We start from the raw sequence: 18,315 nt of genomic DNA on the forward strand, positions 1-18,315 counted from the left end.
GCGACATATAAAAGTGGAAACATCACTGCCTTTCCAATGCTTCATGTCTTTTGGGGCGTTTCTCAAGAATAATTTACAGCCTTTTTTGCGGAGCAGATAATTACAGGATCTGTCTTTTTCCGTGTAGTCAGAACATGGTAAAAATCTCATTTTTGAAAGGACGGCGTACAACCACACTTGCCCCTCTATGTAAGAACATTACTTAGCTGACTCAACACGAATCGCCAGTAACTGGCGTAGTGACCTCACACTGCACGATTGAGCTGCAGCGTTGCCTGATCACATTACATGTGGTTTTTTTAAGGAATACATTCTCAGATAGCCAATATGACTACAGGGTATTTGTAGTGTAACGCCCCCTTAGAAAAATTATACATAACTGTGCTTAAACTGACACACAGTACATTTTGCGCAACGCAATCTGACTTTCAATAATCCCCACAAAAGAACGGCCCTGACTAACAATAACCTATACCTTTCATGAATCACTTACCTCACAAAAATCTTCGTTACTCAAACTACTGCAGTACAGCGAGCGCCTCTACTGCCAGCTAGATAAAAGATTCAAACTACTGAAGGCACTAACTGCTGATAGGCATAGTTAGCAAATGAAAGATTTTGATAGAGAACAAACAATGTATTTACCTTAATAGTGTTCAAAAGTCATAATTTATATATATCAGTCCATGATATCCAATTTTACAAATTTACTCTTTCTGATGGACACACGTTAATATCGTCCGATCTCAAAATTCCGCCATCTCTCTCCCCACATCCACAACTGCTGCCGGCTCACCTCCAACTGCGCAACGCTACTCGCTGTTCACATCTAACTGCCCACTACAATAGAGAATTTTTCAACAATGCAAACCAGCCACAGACTGCACACAACACAGTCAGTGATTTTCATACAGAGCGCTACGTGGCGTTACCAATAAAAAAACCTAAAAAGCCTACTTACAGTAGATATGATTAATGACACATGGAAATCTTTGCCACACACGAAATCAAACCCGAATGTCCCTCTTAACGCGGGCGATCACCTTTAACTACTTTGGTTAAGCGTGCGCGCGTCGAAAATCGACGTAAACCTCCATATACGACAGTGTTCTTGTCCTATACTGGCGAACCTTTTATGTGACTCCCGGGCAGGGAGGGATCATGGTATTCTCGTACTAGAATGACATTTTGGCTCTGAGGTGGAGTGTGCACGCTGATATGAAATTACTGGCAGATTGAAAGTGTATGCCGCCCTAGTGTTCAAAAGAAACCTTTGCTTTTCACGTGCAGTTGCTCTGCTGACTGAGCTATGACTCACGACACCTCCTCACAGCTTTACTTCTGCCTGTACCTTATCTCCTACCTTCCTAGCTTCAGAGAAGCTCTCCTCCGAAACTTGCAAGACTAGCTTTGCTAGAAGAAGGAATACTGCGGAGACATGACGTAGCCACGACGTATGCGACGTTTCCAGAAAGATATTTTCGGTCAACAGTGGCGTGTGCGCTGATATGTAAGTTACTGTTTGCCTTCGTAGGCTTGTAATACAGGTTTGCGATGTCTGTGTTTTATAGTGTCTGGGTACTGATGTGCAATGTCCTTTCGACATGCATGCAGACATTGCAAACCTGTAATACGTGACCAGAAAGGCAAACACGACGAGAATTACATCGTCTACCTTTCTGTGAATCGTATAAAAGGCGTCCGGGCGTAGGACGTGGACAATCTTACATATCGATGTTTAGGTCGATCCGAGAGGCTTGCAGGGTTAGCCTAGGTGGTCAAGGAGACAGCTCGCGACAAACTCGATATCTGGCCTGGATTCCCGGTCGGACACAGATTTTAATGTGTCCTGATCATTTATACAACTGTTCGTAGATGAGTGCATTCGTTTACGTAATGCGTCAGTGTAGATTTCTGCTTTTTTCATGGAAACACTCTCTCTGCCTCAGAAACACTGTGTGCTCATACGATCACAGGAATGTACTTCCTGTAAATAGTTAAACTATTTAACAAGAGAGAGAGAGAGCAATCATCTACAGGATCACAAGTTTAAAAATCTAATGTATTTCAGTTATGCAACCAGCTTGCTCTAGACAGTCCACAAAGCTGACAACCATATGTTTATCGATCCTGCGAGAGACTGTGGAGTAAAAAGTTGGAGACAAAGTGCAAAACTCGTCACTCATCAAAAGCAATCACCCCACAACTTTACGATGCGTGTTGCGAGTCAGTACAAGTAGAACTTCATGAGGTATGTGTGCCTGGTAAGTGCACAGAACTACGATATTACTTATGAATATTCATATACAGTACTATATATAAGAGTTCATTAACAAGAGAACAATAAAATGTAGTGTTTGTTTTACTTTTCTTCTATGAAGCCTCTTGTACGTTAATGGAAACGCATAGTCTACACTATGAGCGAATGCACGAAGTACTCTCGTCACAAAGGTAACAGAGTAACACTCTGTTCCGCTGCAATGACACCGGAAGCCTGAAGGCGAACACTGGTTTTCTACTTGCCAAAAGTATATGTGCTTTTGCTGTGGGACCCACAGACATGTTACAAGCAACTGATCTGTTTGTGTCTTATCCCTCCTCTGGAGAAGGATGCACTCATGTTTATGCGTTGGTGGACGGTTTCATTAAAAGTGAAAATTTTATCCAATAAAAAGACGAAATGATAGACGAACTTAAAAATCACTATTCCATAAACATTTGCAAGCCTAAATTTCTCTTATTCCGTAATCGTCCACGATTTGTACCTCATAGATTGAAAACATATTTGGAGAATGAAGGGATTTAACAGATAAAAATAGCGGCATTTTGCCCTCACAGTAACATGAGCGAGAAGGTTATGTGTGAATTTAATCGATTATGTCAAAACTATCATGCAAGAAAAACGTTCAACAGAAATCGATTAAATGAAAAACTTTTAAGCTATCATCAGCTGCCTCAAATATGGTGCAACAGCTTTTGCTCCTTGAGAACAACGTTCAGTCTTGAACAGCATATTATTGTTTCAGTTATGGCCGATTTTTCAATTCTTTCTAAAATCTCCCTTGTTGAAAGGAAAATACAGACGACAGCAGACATTTGTAAAAGAGCACTGCACGGAGAAAGGAGTCATGACGCGAAACCTGCCCCCACAACTCTTCGGGTATGTGATCTAGTTTTAGTTAAGACGAAATAAAAGTTCAAGGACTCAGTCGAAACCAGGAAATCCGTGCATGCATGCCAAGGACCGTTTAGAATAATGAGTAAGCCACATGCAAATGTTTACAGACTGGAGCATTCAAAAAGTTAGAAGCATTGGGTCTCAGAAACATTGTGAATCAGAAGAAATTTGTAAATAGTAGCAAACATTGTGGATCAGAAGAAATTTGTAGATGGTAGCAATTAGCGTTTCTAGAGAAACTACCACTCTTTATCGGATAAAAACTCTGTCTAATTCTGCAGTCCCAGGTAGATAAAATTTTATTTCCTTCCACGTTTCATTCTTCCTTTTTATATTTCTGCCAGGAGAACAGAGTTTTCTGTCCACAGTGAGTAAGAACAATATGACTTCATATTTGTAAATCAGGTATTAGTGAATAAGAATTTTCTTAGTGTCAGAATTATTCACAGATTTGGACACAGCTGATTGGTGACATGACAACAATGACAGCGAAGCTTGTATTAATGAATCCAAAATTTCCATTGAAATAATGTGAGATCAGATAAGAACAGAGAATACAGGGGCTGTATTATCTGAAAATTAATGATTAATAGGAAAATATTTAAGTACGAGTTCTTTATGTGAAACGTTGTAAAAACTGAAGATTTGTAAAATCTAAGAAATAGAATTCGCAGAAAGTTGTCTTTCAGACTGATTAACATATTGTCTGTAACTGAGAAAATTAATACGCTTGTGACGCATAGAGGCAAGCAAAAGCGATTTCGCTATTATTTGAAGGTCATGTGAGTCAGTGACGCGGTGCCCAAGCTGGAAATTTTTGTAAATGGTCAGCAGTCTAACGTAAGGAAAATGGAACTGATGTCACTAGAATACTTCACTCAGTGGAGAAATGAGGTGTGATGGGATCAGTGGGCTGATGAAATCAGTGTAGAAATGGGAATGGAGAAGAGTTTCATGTTTATTTGCCTCACATCCCAAGGAAGTGTTTTAAAAAGGCGTACACTTACTGTAGGTAATGGTCAGTTGAAATGTAGATATTGACAAACGTGGACGACAACATGGTCAAATAAAATGTTTGAGATATGCAGATTAGTGAGACATGTTAAAGTAATAGCACTACTTTCTAACGAAGGTAACGAAAATGCAAAGTAGCTATCGATAAAGAAATATCATTGGTAGTAAGCTAATCATAACTATCACAATAAGCTAGTTAGTATGCTAACTGAGACATACATAGATACATGCTCGTCGAGTTTACTCACATTTACAAAATAACGGAACACATATTGAACGAATAACATAATGCTTACTAGTCAATGTATGACAAAGTAAATACCGATGTAGAGTCACTGAAATAAAAGCAACAACTTTGTAATGAGCAGGGTTCGTAAAGCAATCCCTGCAATAAAAAGAGCAAATAGGATAGGTTTAATGATTTTGCGTATTTTAAAAACGATGTTCTCTAATTAACCATCTTGAAAAAAGATATTTATTTCGGAAGAAATGTTCTTTTTGTTTATTTCCATTACATTTCACAAACAGTAGAGAATGTGGAATCAGATTTAAAATTTTTGGTCTTCTCCCTTAGCGCAGTCAGAGAATGGAAGCTGAGGCTGTGTTACCTGTTTCTCGAGGACACGAGGCATCGTGTAATCGCAGTCTGTGAACTGTTTGTAGGAAGTGGCTAGAAGGACATCAACAAAGGATAGTCCTCGACTTTCCCTTATGACGAATAGAGGAGCAAAGTGATGAGCGCTACTCTCATCGCAGTGGATACGATCCATAAAATTGATAAGTCAGTACACAGCTATGTATGTACAGTGGGTTATGTTTCTTTTCTTTTAGGTAGGTTAATTAAAAAAAAGTAAAATATTTTTTCGAAGAAAACATCATCTGAATGTAAAGGATGACCAAATTGAAAAAACAACTACAATTCTCTCTCATATTTTTTTGCACGTACGTTGCGATATGTCAATCAATATTTTTATGTATACATAATATGTATGTCTACTAAGAAATAAAATTTGCTGTTAACAGAGGTTCGTAGAAATATCTGGTTTTATTGAGTACTAGATGCCATGTTTGATACTGTTCTAAAATGCTGTTACAGAACAAAATAGTGGGAAATGTGGGGAAGTAGGCACTTACACATACGTCTGGTGTAAGGAGCGGGTTACTGACTTTTCTCCATCACTTGGCCTCATTCATACACTCCGCTAAACAATCTGCCGCGATACTGTCGACGTCCGTGTCCGCTTAAGCATCACATGGTATAAATGACTACTGACATAATTGTTTTTCGAACGAATATCACGTTTATCTTGTAAAATTGTGTAAATCCATGTTTTGTTTTAAATGTTTTGTTTCGTGTGTCGCCTGCTATATTACAGAAAACCATGGGGCAGGTGTTTGATATTATTCTCCTCATTCAGTGTGAGCATTTATCTGCACGTGACAAAAACTAGGAATTTTCTTTGAACTGTAAAGAGTAATGAGAGCAATAGGCCGGTTCCAGCGACGCAAATTACGGGGCTGTAGACTGTTGTTTATTGAAGCGCAAGTTCTCTATCACTTTCTAGCTGTTCGCACAAATTGTTTTCAGACTCCTGTAAAAGATTGTGGTATCCAAAAATCACACGAAAGTACCAAATATTTTAACTTATAAAATTAACTAAGACGTACTATATTACAACTGCTGCTCCACACACAGCCGGTCTAGCAACATCAGTGGAGTTATCAGACATTTGAATGATCATCTTTTTGTTAAAAGTAATCGATTATGTTTTGTTTGATATAGACTGTGAGATTTTTAATTCGACACAAAACAGTGTTCTTCGAAAGTGGCCCTGTAGAAGTAGTCTTTGCAAATTTTTCATGGAGCATACATTGTGATATGTCTGCCACACAAGGTTTTATTGAATTATCAGTGATAGTGTGCACACCACCCACTTGAGCATTGCGATAGCTGACCAAATACGAGTGCAATACCTCTGTGGCTTTCTCAATCACACTCGCATGATTCATAGCATTTTTTAACTTCTTAATAACAGTACTTTCTTATGTACATAAATTTCATCATTCTTGTCTTTGGAATGGGAGTGTATAGTTCCTAAGTTTCGTATTAGATACCAAGTAACATTTTAGACATAGCATGTTACTTAACATGAAGGGAGTTGAGCTATTAGAATCAACAAATATGAAATAAATGTAACATTCATCAAACTTCCTTTCTTTAATCTTTAGTTAGTAGTTAGATACCTTACTGCTTGAAACCTTGAAAATTGAAGTCGTTCCAGCACCTTCTTGAATCTATGGTTTGGATTGGAAATCTTTGAGATTGATAACAAACCTTCAATGTGAATCACCTTTGAACTTTCCGAAAAAGATTAAGAAAGAACACTTTTAAGCCAGCGCTCCACTCTATATTTTAAAATCAACAGTTTAATTTTAGAATATTACAAATATAGAAGAGCAATACCACAAGATACTGAATTTTACAACTGAAGTCAATAAGAAACATGAATCGAGTATACTGCGGTCTTAGAGCGATGCATGGATGCGTGAAGTTGAATTGAACTGTGTGCTTCATCGCAAACCTGAGTAGGAGCTGTACTCTGAGATACACGGCGCAGGTTTATCAGGCTCCAGGTGCTGATATGTCGATAGAAAAGTGACAAAATTCGTGGAGGTGGTTCAAAGAGTTTTTGGATGAGAGAGAGAGATGGAGAGAGCATAGTGTAATGCTGGCGACAGGTGCAGATGAGACATGGCGCAGCAAGAGAGAGAGAGAGGGGGGGTGGGAAGGGGGGGGGGCGGGGAGATGACGTCATCGAGCCTTCTGAGTGCGTATGCATATGTAGTGGTGGGTATAGAGTCTCCACATACATACACATAGAAGCTAAATTCTTTTGGTTGTAGTTTTGCATTATAGTATTGTTTCAGGTTTATTATGCTGCTTGTTGCCTCGTTTTTCAGCACTTAGACACGCAAAAGAAAAAAAAATACTTCTACAGAATCAATATTGGGTAAGAGTTGCTTTTCTCAGTATGTGTAAAAAACCTGACGTGCTTTGTTGGTTGGCTGATAAGGCGGAAGGGACCAAACAGAGAAGTCATCGGTCTCATCGAATTAGGGAAGTATGGGGAAGAAATTCGGCCGTGCCCTTTCAAAGGAACCATCGAGGCATTTGCCAGGAGCGATTTAGGGATATCACAGAAAACCTAAATCTGCGTAGCGGGACGCGGGTTTGAACCGCTGTCCTCCCGAATGCGAGTCCATTGTGCTAACCACTGCGCCTACTCCCTCGGTTACGTGCCTTGTTCCTTCGGTTGACGTTATTTTGGCGAATGCCTCACAGCCCTTGCAGAGTTCCATGGCCGTGCAGAGCACACTTTCAGTATCGCTGCTATAGGCTGTGCACAAATCCATATATATGCACTCATTCCTAGAAAGTGAAACACAGGAGAAACATACATCTATTGCTTGACAAAAAAAAAAAAAAAAAATCAAGGCATTCAGCACAATATTAACGGAACCGAGTAGTCTTATTAAGGTAACAGCTAGAAAAGGCGAGACATTGAATGACAGAATTCAGTAATGTGAAATACATGTCAATGGTAAAACGCAAGAAGTCAACGCAAAGGATACGACAGGTGCGTCCTATTAAAAATTGTAGTCTCAGAGAGTGTATAAGTTGTATGCTGCTTTAATACAGGTGTAAATTGTGATTGCTAAAATTAGCATGCTGCAGCAAGGTCATTTCGGTCTCCAAAAAGCTTAAACTGGTAACTAAAAGTCTGAAAAGGCCCTGACTCATTACGGATGGAGGAAGAAGAGGTAAAGAAGAAGAATAGGACGAGGAGAGGAAGATGAAGAAAGATATGCTATTGCCAGTTTCATTAACAGTCGCAATAATACTGAGTTAGACTGAATATGTTAGGTGATCAACGATAGAACAAGTGTGTTAGGAAATCACCCTGTGTGTTTGACTGCCCCGAAATACAGGTTGTGAAAAAGGAATTTGAAGAAACGCCACACTTACAGAATCTAATAATTTTAAAATCTTCGAACACAGGAAAGATAGATGAAAAAAGTATGCGAAAATATTATATGTGATCAATACACGTAGGTGAAAATGAATGGAGAAAAGTATCACAAAGCAAGCAGTACAAAATATTATTAAATGTGCATTAGCTGCTGCTTATAGCATGGGTAAAGTCACCGACATTCAGCATGAATGACTGAAAACTCTATCTCTGGAGCACATATAATACGAGTTGAAGGCACGAAATCATAGAAGAACAATGACTACTCACTGCTTCAGCTCCTGTAAGGAATATAGCTCACGTAAATGAAATCATACCCCTCATTTCAGAGCTTTTAAAAAGACTTATCAAGCAATTATGGAGAATGCTGCCCATGACCTTCAAAAATCTGAGTGCAAAATATTCCCACTCATTTGTGTTATTATAAGAGGTTTACATGACTATTGGCAGGCTGACCTTGTAAATAAGAAACAATTTGCATGATCGAATAAAGGCTTTAAATAAATTTTAATGGTCGTGGATATGTATTCCAAATTTGCCTTGGTTCTAGTTGTGGAAGCGAGAATAGGATTTGCACAGGTGTTTGAACAACAGGATATGGGGACCAATTGCTGTCCTGGCAACTTTTGGTTCTATGATAAAGGTGAATTTTGTAATGGACATTCCAAGTCGATAATGGAATAAAACGACGTGAATGCATGTTTTGTGGAAAGTTTGAACAGGACGACCAGAAACCACATGTTGGTGAGATTTAATCTTTGAGGATTGTACAAACGGCTAGATATCTTCCCACAAATTATTGATGAGAATAATAGAACTAAACATCATGCAGTTAAAGTGCGACCAACTGATGTTCACCATAATGAGCCTCAAGATACAGCATATAATCATATTAAGATGGCGGACCCACGCAAACAAAAATTCGATGTATGTGATTTGCAGCATACTTCAAAATACAAAGCACCATTTGAAAAGTCCCACCTGCTGAACTTGCCAGAGGAGATATTTACGGTTTGCTAACTGTATTTTTTAATAAACAGCGAGGGTGAAGAAATTGCTGGAACTTTGTACACAGATGAATTACAGGAAAGCTCAGAGCCTATTCCGTTTCTCGCGAAGTGTGTCATAAGATGTCAAGGGTACAAGGCTTTAGTGGAGCGGCTCTGCTGCCCATGGAAGCACAACAGTTGGGTAAATGTTCGCAATTTGATATATAACAGGATATGAAATCTCAAAGTGTGCATTAGCATGACATGAGTGCTAGGAAGCAATTTAGAGACAGCGGTCCTATTCTGAAAAAGTAACCTGTCGAATTGCATTCCCTTGATACACTACTCTGGATCTGAGGGAAGGTGGGAAAGCATTTGGTTCATGGTAATAAGGGAGTTGTCATACTTCGTGAAGTCTACAACGAGCACAATTTAATGTACACTGTAAATATAGGTTTCGCATCGCATCATACTGCAGATAGAATTAGCTGATAAGCCATGGAACTACATTAAAGAAGTGATGTAGGAATAGGAAAATTTGTTACAGTATTCGAAGAAGATGCAACAACGTGTGCGTAATTTAAATTGGGAGCTTTGATAAATTTACAACTAATTATGAACGAAGCTCGTTCCCAGGCAGAAGGAAAAAAACCACAGGATATTTAAGAAATTTCATTCAATCATCAACGACAGCGGCTAAAATTGTAATGCAGCAGAAAGAAGTAAGACGAAAAAGATCTGTTAAACGCCTAGGGTTCAGTCAATATCCAGGACATCTGGTCCAATAAATCCATTTCTAGTTCCTGTGCTTGTGGGGTAATCAGCAATTGCATCGTTAGAAGGAGGGGCGCCTACCATAACTTGAGCTGTGAAGAATGCACCAAATGTGAAGGAGAACCTACAGAAGGCTAAAAAGCGTAGATGATTGAAGGAGGCTATCGCTATCGATAAAGAACTATATTTAATTCCGTACAGGAAAGAGCTTGACATTTTTATAAAAAGAAAACCTCGTAGTGGTGCACCTAACATGACTGCTTACAAATATATATCTGGTTTATTTCATCAGTAAACTCAAAATACCTTTATTTCGCGTATTTCGCGGAGAGTTTATGTGGAACACGTTGATAAACACAATGTGGGCATCCAAAGAATGAGGCATTGTCGATTTAGATGTTTCAGGAGGAAACGGAATTCACTGGGTTGCATGTTTTAACAGTAACAAAGTATTTTTAAATTGTCGATGCTTCCAAGACGCTGTGACATTTCTGCCATTTCTCCTTATGGCTGCATAAAAACAAGCTGGATGCATATCACTGCATCGGTTGAAGTTTAGATGTGATGTCATACACTCTTACTTTAAAAGAAAATTGGTCAGTATTAAGAGTGAACAACTTTCTTCCAGTATGTCCAAGCAGATGGGAGTGGAATATAGTGTTCATCCGTTTGGAAACGTACAATATACTCAATATCAATGTGATGGATCAGGTCATCATTCTACACATCCAAGCAAGAGCTTCCTACATTTGGAAAGATCACTTGTGAAGAACATGGTTAGAATCTCTCCTGTATCAACATCACAACTTACATATAAAATGTTCGCCTTTCTGTTTCAATAAATAAGGTAGGAATAAGAAATAAGTTTGAGGGCGACTTCACAAAAAACATTGGTATCACATCGATCGTAAGAACACATGTGCCCGCATTAACTTCGGAGCTGAATGCCTTACAAAATGAAGGATGGTTCATAGATAGATCAATAAGCAGCCACTTCATTGCATGTGATTCGCTCAAAATATTAATATGGTTCTTTGAGGACAGTAAGCACATTACAAACCTTCCCTCCAGGCGCCATAGCACATGCATTATAGCTACATAACCATTTCGTAAACTATTCACCTCTCACCAGACTCATACAATATGTAGTATGAATGTAGAGTTATAGTGTCGTATGTGAAGTATTTCATAGTGGGGCCGAAGAGTAGAAACATCATTGTGGGTACACAGGTATCTTACAGTGATTGGGGTCAATCTGCGTTAAGAATGTTTCATACATTGCATTCTCCAAAAATGGACGAGATATTCCATAATAGTGCTTGGATTGATACATTTAGGACGGTACAGTGCACCAACAATCTTGATACGATCCATCACGGAAAACGCTGGAATGCTGAGGGAATTTCGCATGAATATCTAGTGAGATCGTTTCGAATCTATAAATATACAGAACGCATAGTTTACATGGTGGTTGTATGAAATCTATAGGAGTGCATCAGAGAAGTTCTAGGGGACTGATGACCTCTGATGTTAAGTTCCATAGTGCTCAGAGCCATTTGAAGCATTTTAGAATCTTCTCACGAAATTCCAATCACAAAATATTTTGTTGACACCGACCTCCATAGGGAGGAACGAAATCAATCTCTCAATTGCTGCCGATACTATTTCTTTGAATTTAAGCAACATCTGGTCTACACTTATATTATTAATCTGGAATGAGTGGAGATTGTCTCTCAGGAAGGCATCATGTGAATTTTTATCTCCTTTTTTGAACAGGTATATTTTAGCTTTTTTTTTATTTTGGAGGATTTGGGGATTGCAGTATTCAATCTCGCAGCGACAACCCTGTGTTCGCTAAACCCTGTAGCCGTTTTGATGTTCGTTATTAACTCAGGACTATTTGTTGCTAAGAGGTCAAGCGTGTGTTCACAATCGTTTACTGCGTGGGCTCATGAACTAACTGCTCGAAATAATTTTCAGAGACTGCGTTGAGCACAATGTCACTTAAGTGAATAGGAAGCTATTAAAATACATGAATTTACCCAATGATGATGATGATGATGATGATGGTTACGAAAAGCCCTTATTGGCTGTGGCTACATCAGTGAACATCAACGTACTTCCGAAAATTATTACTGTTGGCTGTATACGTCTGTTGTGTGTTACATACAGGATATTTACGAATATCGGTTCATTTGCAGGAGTATTAGAGCGTTCTAGAGACAGGTTTGCACCAAAAATAACACCACCACTACCTGACCCCACTGTGGCGCATTTGTCATTCCAGCCGGGTCCGTCTACAATGATGCATTCGCCTCATGGCGAACAGCTCCAGCGATAGTGGTGTGCTTGCTCCAGCCCAGTCTTCCGTACCCTGAATAAACTAACATCGATATTAGTGCGGACCTAGCCCAGCCCTAGAGCTCACTGTTAAACAACGACAGGTAAACGGTGCAGCCACACGGGGAGTGCTATACGGCTTGTTGGGCTTTTTGGGCAGTGCTCTTGCAAGCGTGCATTGACAATGTGCTGCCAAAGCCCTACCACTTTCGTCAATGCGTTAATGCCGTTTTGGAAGTGAAGCTTCTTGGAATCGTCATCAACGTAAGACATCCCACCAATAGGTGCAAGGGAGTTCTGTACCATGTGCTCACACACCCATGAAACAAGGCAGTGAAGCTGAGGGAAAGAGCGTTGTAAAAATTTGGAGGCAAAATGTGATTTCGGGGGTGAATCAATTGTAGTGTGGTTCAGAACTGGTACCAAAAGTGTCATACCAGGTAATTTTTCCAGAATGCGGGAAAGAGGGTCTGGTAGGGTACTCAGCTGTGTACGCCACCTCATTGTGTACTTGCATGTTTCTGATCCACCTAATGGGGGTCAAATTTCATCCCTCTTCTGAAAGGTACTGCTGCGAAAAAGCTTGTTGTCCAGAACCTAAGTTATGGGGATGAACATTGTTTTACATGGTCCCTTTGGACTTGCGATAGAAATTGCCTGAAAAATTTTGTACGTAGGAACACAGACAATATCCTGATTATTCGTTTCACATTTATATCCTAGATGTACATAAACGCATGCCAGAAGAAGAAAATAACGAAGAAAGCACACTATGCAGATACAAGTAAAGCTTAAAGTGGTAGGACCCTCTATTATTCAAAAGCAGACAGTCAGCGTCGCAAACCTGCAAATTTGTTGCTGTTATCCAAGTGCGAGAAGGAAGCTACTTCTGTCTCAGACACATATCACAACTACTTTCTCCCCAACCGGCAAAACAGTGTGGTACACGGAATTTTGTACATAGAAGCTTCAGCTCTCTTAGGAAGAGAGCTTGTATCTAGAAAAGCACCTCATTAACCGCTCTATCCGGTGACTGGAACATGTGGGAAAGTCTGCAGAGGTTAAAAAGTTCTTAAAGCTTAAGAACTCCCATCACCACGGGTTCTGCCTTGTCATTTATTCTGATTTCGAGTCCTTTCCAGCTTTTATGCAGTGTTGTGAATATGATACCATTGCCGCTCATATCAACTTCAATGAACATCACGTAGAGTATGTGGTAGCATATCAAGTTGTATGCCCAAATAACTCTAATATAAATCATTCCGAATCATATGTCAGGGAAAATCGAGCGAGATGATAACGCTCTGAGGTTGATTAGCTTGTGCAGCATGTTGATAATAGTTATAGCAAAAACATTCCCTTGACGAAATCACAAGAGAATTATTCCTTATATGACGAGGCAGTTGGCGTATTTGTAGGGGTGTCATTGAATAGAGAAGCAGAAACTGTACATACAGACCACTCTCATGTATTAAAATGCAGCTCAAAACGCATGTAGCTTGAAATACCAACTACCATTACACATTACACTTTGAGCGGATATGATGCTCAATTTCCTTTTGAATACTCGGCTGATTTCGGCTTGAAAGGTGTTCAGTGACGTACCTGAAAGTTTAGAAAACTACATTTCATTCTCCAGGCGAATCGGGCTTAGAATAATGTTTCACTTCCCAGATTCACTATATTACACGCACGCGTCTCTTCAAAAACTTGGTGGGATAATGCATATTTGAGATATACGTATCACCAGAGCAGCATACATCGAAGATGCGAAATTTCACCTTCAATTGAAGAAAGAGTATTTTCCTAAGAAAACCTAGATTCGAAGGAGAGACACGATGAAACCACGATGCCTGACATAACCGAGTTCTCCAGCAAACTCACAGGTACTGCCGTAAAAGATGTAGAGTATGGGAATTCTGTGTATGTTTGGCATGAGTTCAGCTTCTCTAATTTAGGAAAATATGCTGCAGTATACACGAGTACTGACGTACATCCGCTCACAGACATTCGTCAGATGTTCTGGGGGTGTATGCAAGGACACATAATTCTGCATCTTGCCTTCTATCAAACCATTCCAGGGATTTCTTGGGAAACAAGGTTAAAAAAAGGCACCTGTTGGTTCAAATGGTTCATCTGGCTCTGAGCACTATGGGACTTAACAGCTGAGGTCATCAGTCCCCTAGAACTTAGAACTACTTAAACCTAACTAACCTAAGGACATCACACACATTCATGCCCGAGGCAGGATTCGAACCTGCGATCGTAGAGATCGCTCTGCTCCGGATTGTAGCGCCTAGAACCGCACGGCCACTCCGGCCGGCGGCACCTGTTGTCATCCAACTGTTGACTAAAGTTAAGAATTTGCTCTTCTTCAAACACGGGATTGGCGGGGTCTTTGCCAGTGCGTGCACATATATGCCAAGGCGAATAATCCGAAAATGAGCTCCTCTGACCATTTGACTGGCATCATATATTCGGGTGTGAACAGTTTCTAAGGGGATGCAGTGCAACAATCTTTGAAGTTTGGAGCGGTCCAATGTCTGTCGAAAAAGGAAATCATAAGATTGGAGAAAAGATCTAAGACTTGTTAGCAAATTCTGGTGAAGGATATATCTTTAAAGCAGAGCTAACATATCCTACCTATTTGCGTGCTGCTCACAGTAACCTGTCTGGGTAAGTAGTATCGCACCATAGTTCAGTCCCTAAGGTGATGTCAACACTAAAGAATAGGCAGAGATACATTCTGGACTACAGAAACCTCCAGCAATGTCTCAGTTTTGGGAAGGGACTTATTAGAACCATCCACGGCAAACTGGTTGAAAGAACACATTGATGTAATTATCAGAAAGACGGCTCCCTCAAAAAATGATTTTTAAAAATTAGTGAATAATTCTGTTTTCGGTGAAATTATGGAAAATGTTAGAAACGACTGTGAAATTCATTTAGTTTACCGTTTGCAAGATTGTTATACTGCAAATAATTACGTCACCAATCCCAATTTTAAGTAACCCGTAATGTCCAGTGAAGGGCTAGTAACTACTGACTCAGGGTTCAGTGACTGTGTATATCATTATGTGTATTTTTGATCTCTCCGAACTCCACATATGCCGATTCTACTATGAGATTTTAAAGCAACTCTTAGCAGATCCCTAATTATTTTTGTGAATACAGACCATTTCATCTACTTGTTGAAATGCTGTGATCCTTATTTAGTGATTAGTTGCAATCCTGACACATTCGACATGTCTGGATATGCGGCCAGAGATTGTTAAGGCATAACACCTCTGAGCAAGAAGGTTATCAATCCAATGAAAAACGAGAAAGTGGAGTTGTGGAGTTTGTAGGGCTCAGATCTAAAATGTATACATGCCATATAGATGCAAGTGATATTTATGGGTGGGCTTAAGTTCAAGGTTCTCATTATCGAAGATTATGCAGAGCTGCCAAAGGTTTTACGCATGTAGTTCACAAAGTAGTCTTTGGAATTTGAACATGTACTACAGCTGAAAGTTAGCCTATCGTGTCATGATGACAAATGCTTCATCTGTATCCATAAGATCGGGACCCTCCCGTTATCACATTATTCACTTGAGACACTGATCCTGTGGGTGTTGTATGTTAGATGCTGTTATGGAACAATTTTCGAGAGGTCAGTCTTAGATACTTTGGGCGTCTGAAGGAATTGATAACATTTTGAGGTCTTCCATTTTTTAGGGTCGTGGTCTTTATTGTATTAATCACTGCACGCAATCACCGTTTTTCATCGTTTTATATCCAACTGTTCACTGCTTTGCAATTTTATTCGAGTGTGTTATGTTTTCTGAGCAAACGTCCACAAACCTCAATAACAGACGTAAATAAAACTACTAAAAGCTGGGTCGACCTGTTGCTGAAACTGAAAAAAAAAACACACTGTCGATGGTTTAACTCAACAGAGAGAAATTCGGTATGTGAATAACCAAACAGCCTGTTTTAGTTCCGAAAGTCGTACTGCAATGTCACACAATAGACAAACAATGTAAAGCAGCCGCTAAGGGTATGATCGGCAAACAAATATACGTTGATATTAGTCTGCTAAAGAAGCAGCGTCTTATGCAGTAACAAATCTTCTCCTACGCAAGCAGTGTAAACGACTATACTAAACAATGTTAAATTCGTTTAATGAAAAGAAAAAGCACATAGTCAACAGGAATTACGTATAATATTGTTTGACAAATTAATCTGAAACATTTCATCAGCTGTCCCATATTCCGAACAAACTGCACTATGGCTGGTTCTGTTCCTCTGCACGTACCATATTTAGACAACAATTCACAACCCTTAATATGAAATGTGCGATGCCCAGTGCACAAGTGTGCAATCTTTACTTTTCAGTTCCCAACACTATATTCGATTAAGTACACAACCTCTCAAAAAATCAGTTGTTATCAGCTGCCTTTGATTCTATCCATTAAATTCAGCTTGATTTAGTTATCTTATTGTAATGGATGATGGCAATATCATTAACGCGATTACAAGCTACATAACTTCTTTTCTGAGTCGATACCAGCCTTATTAAAATTTTTGTCAATAGAGTCGCTACTTGCAGGTATACAGATAACCTCTTCGCTGAGTTTCGAAAGGGCACAAACACTTACTTTCCACCATGAAAGAAGGTATTTGAACTCAATGTTTGGACTCTCCAAGTTCATATATTTCTCAGGTTGATATTTCGATTTTGAGTTTGGTGTTCACTTTGAAATTTTTTGTGGGAGAGTACGAGAAATTTTCGGTTACGTTCGTATCGACTACGCTATTTAACATTTGTCGCACAACTTGATGTCATTTTTGTCTTCTTTCTTCAGGCAAAACTAATAGTTGCTTGAAACAGGGAAGCAATAACACTGGCGCACCTACATCTACATTTATACTCCGCAAGCCACCCAAGGGTGAGTGGCGGAGGGCACTTTACGTGCCACTGTCATTACCTCCCTTTCCCGTTCCAGTCGCGTATGGTTTGCGGGAAGAACGACTGCCGGAAAGCCTCCGTGCACGCTCGAATCTCTCTAATTTTACATTCGTGATCGCCACGGGAGGTATAAGTAGGGAGAAGCAATATATTCGATACCTCATCCAGAAACGCACCCTCTCGAAACCTGGACAGCAAGCTACACCGCGATGCACAGCGCCTCTCTTGCAGAGTCTGCCACTTGAGTTTGCTAAATGTCTCCGTAACGCTATCACTCTTACCAAATAACCCTGTGACGAAACGGGCCGCTCTTCTTTGGATCTTCTCTATCTCCTCCGCGAACCCGACCTGGTACGGATCCCACACTGATGAGCAATATTCAAATAAAGCCTACCACTTTACTTACGGTCAGGCTGGGGTCATATACGACAGAAATCTCATCCATTAAGAAACTTTTGTTGACTGTGTGCCTCAGTGCTGCATTAAGACAGTGCATCAGGCACGGGAGAACTATATTGAGTTTAGTGATATGCAGTGAAAGTAATCTGTTTTATTCGCTTGCACAGAGTTCAAGCTTGCAATATCCCTGATAATAGCAGATTTCTCCGTCACGTATGGAAGCAACTGTTGTACAAATCATTGCTTGAAGACAGCCTAAGTCATTTCTGAGCGGTAGTCATCTGAATGCTTTGTCTTTGAGGCTTTAGCCCGCCGGTGTGGCCGTGCGGTTCTAGGCGCTTCAGTCTGGAACCGCTTGACCGCTACGGTCGCAGGTTTGAATCCTGCCTCGGGCATGGATGTGTGTGATGTCCTTAGGTTAGTTAGGTTTAAGTAGTTCTAAGTTCTAGGGGACTGATGACCACAGATGTTAAGTCCCATAGTGCTCGGAGCCATTTGAACCATCTTTGAGGCTTTAAGTAATAATTTACTTTCTGGCATGACGCTTGCCTCTGTAGAACCATTATGGGGCACAATAGGCATCTCCCTCCGTCCACAGGGGCCTTCTGGCCTCCAACGTGCTCACGTGTCTTCCAGAAC

Source organism: Schistocerca serialis, chromosome 7 (genome assembly GCF_023864345.2).
Source record: "Schistocerca serialis cubense isolate TAMUIC-IGC-003099 chromosome 7, iqSchSeri2.2, whole genome shotgun sequence".
Lineage (NCBI taxonomy): Eukaryota > Metazoa > Arthropoda > Insecta > Orthoptera > Acrididae > Schistocerca > Schistocerca serialis.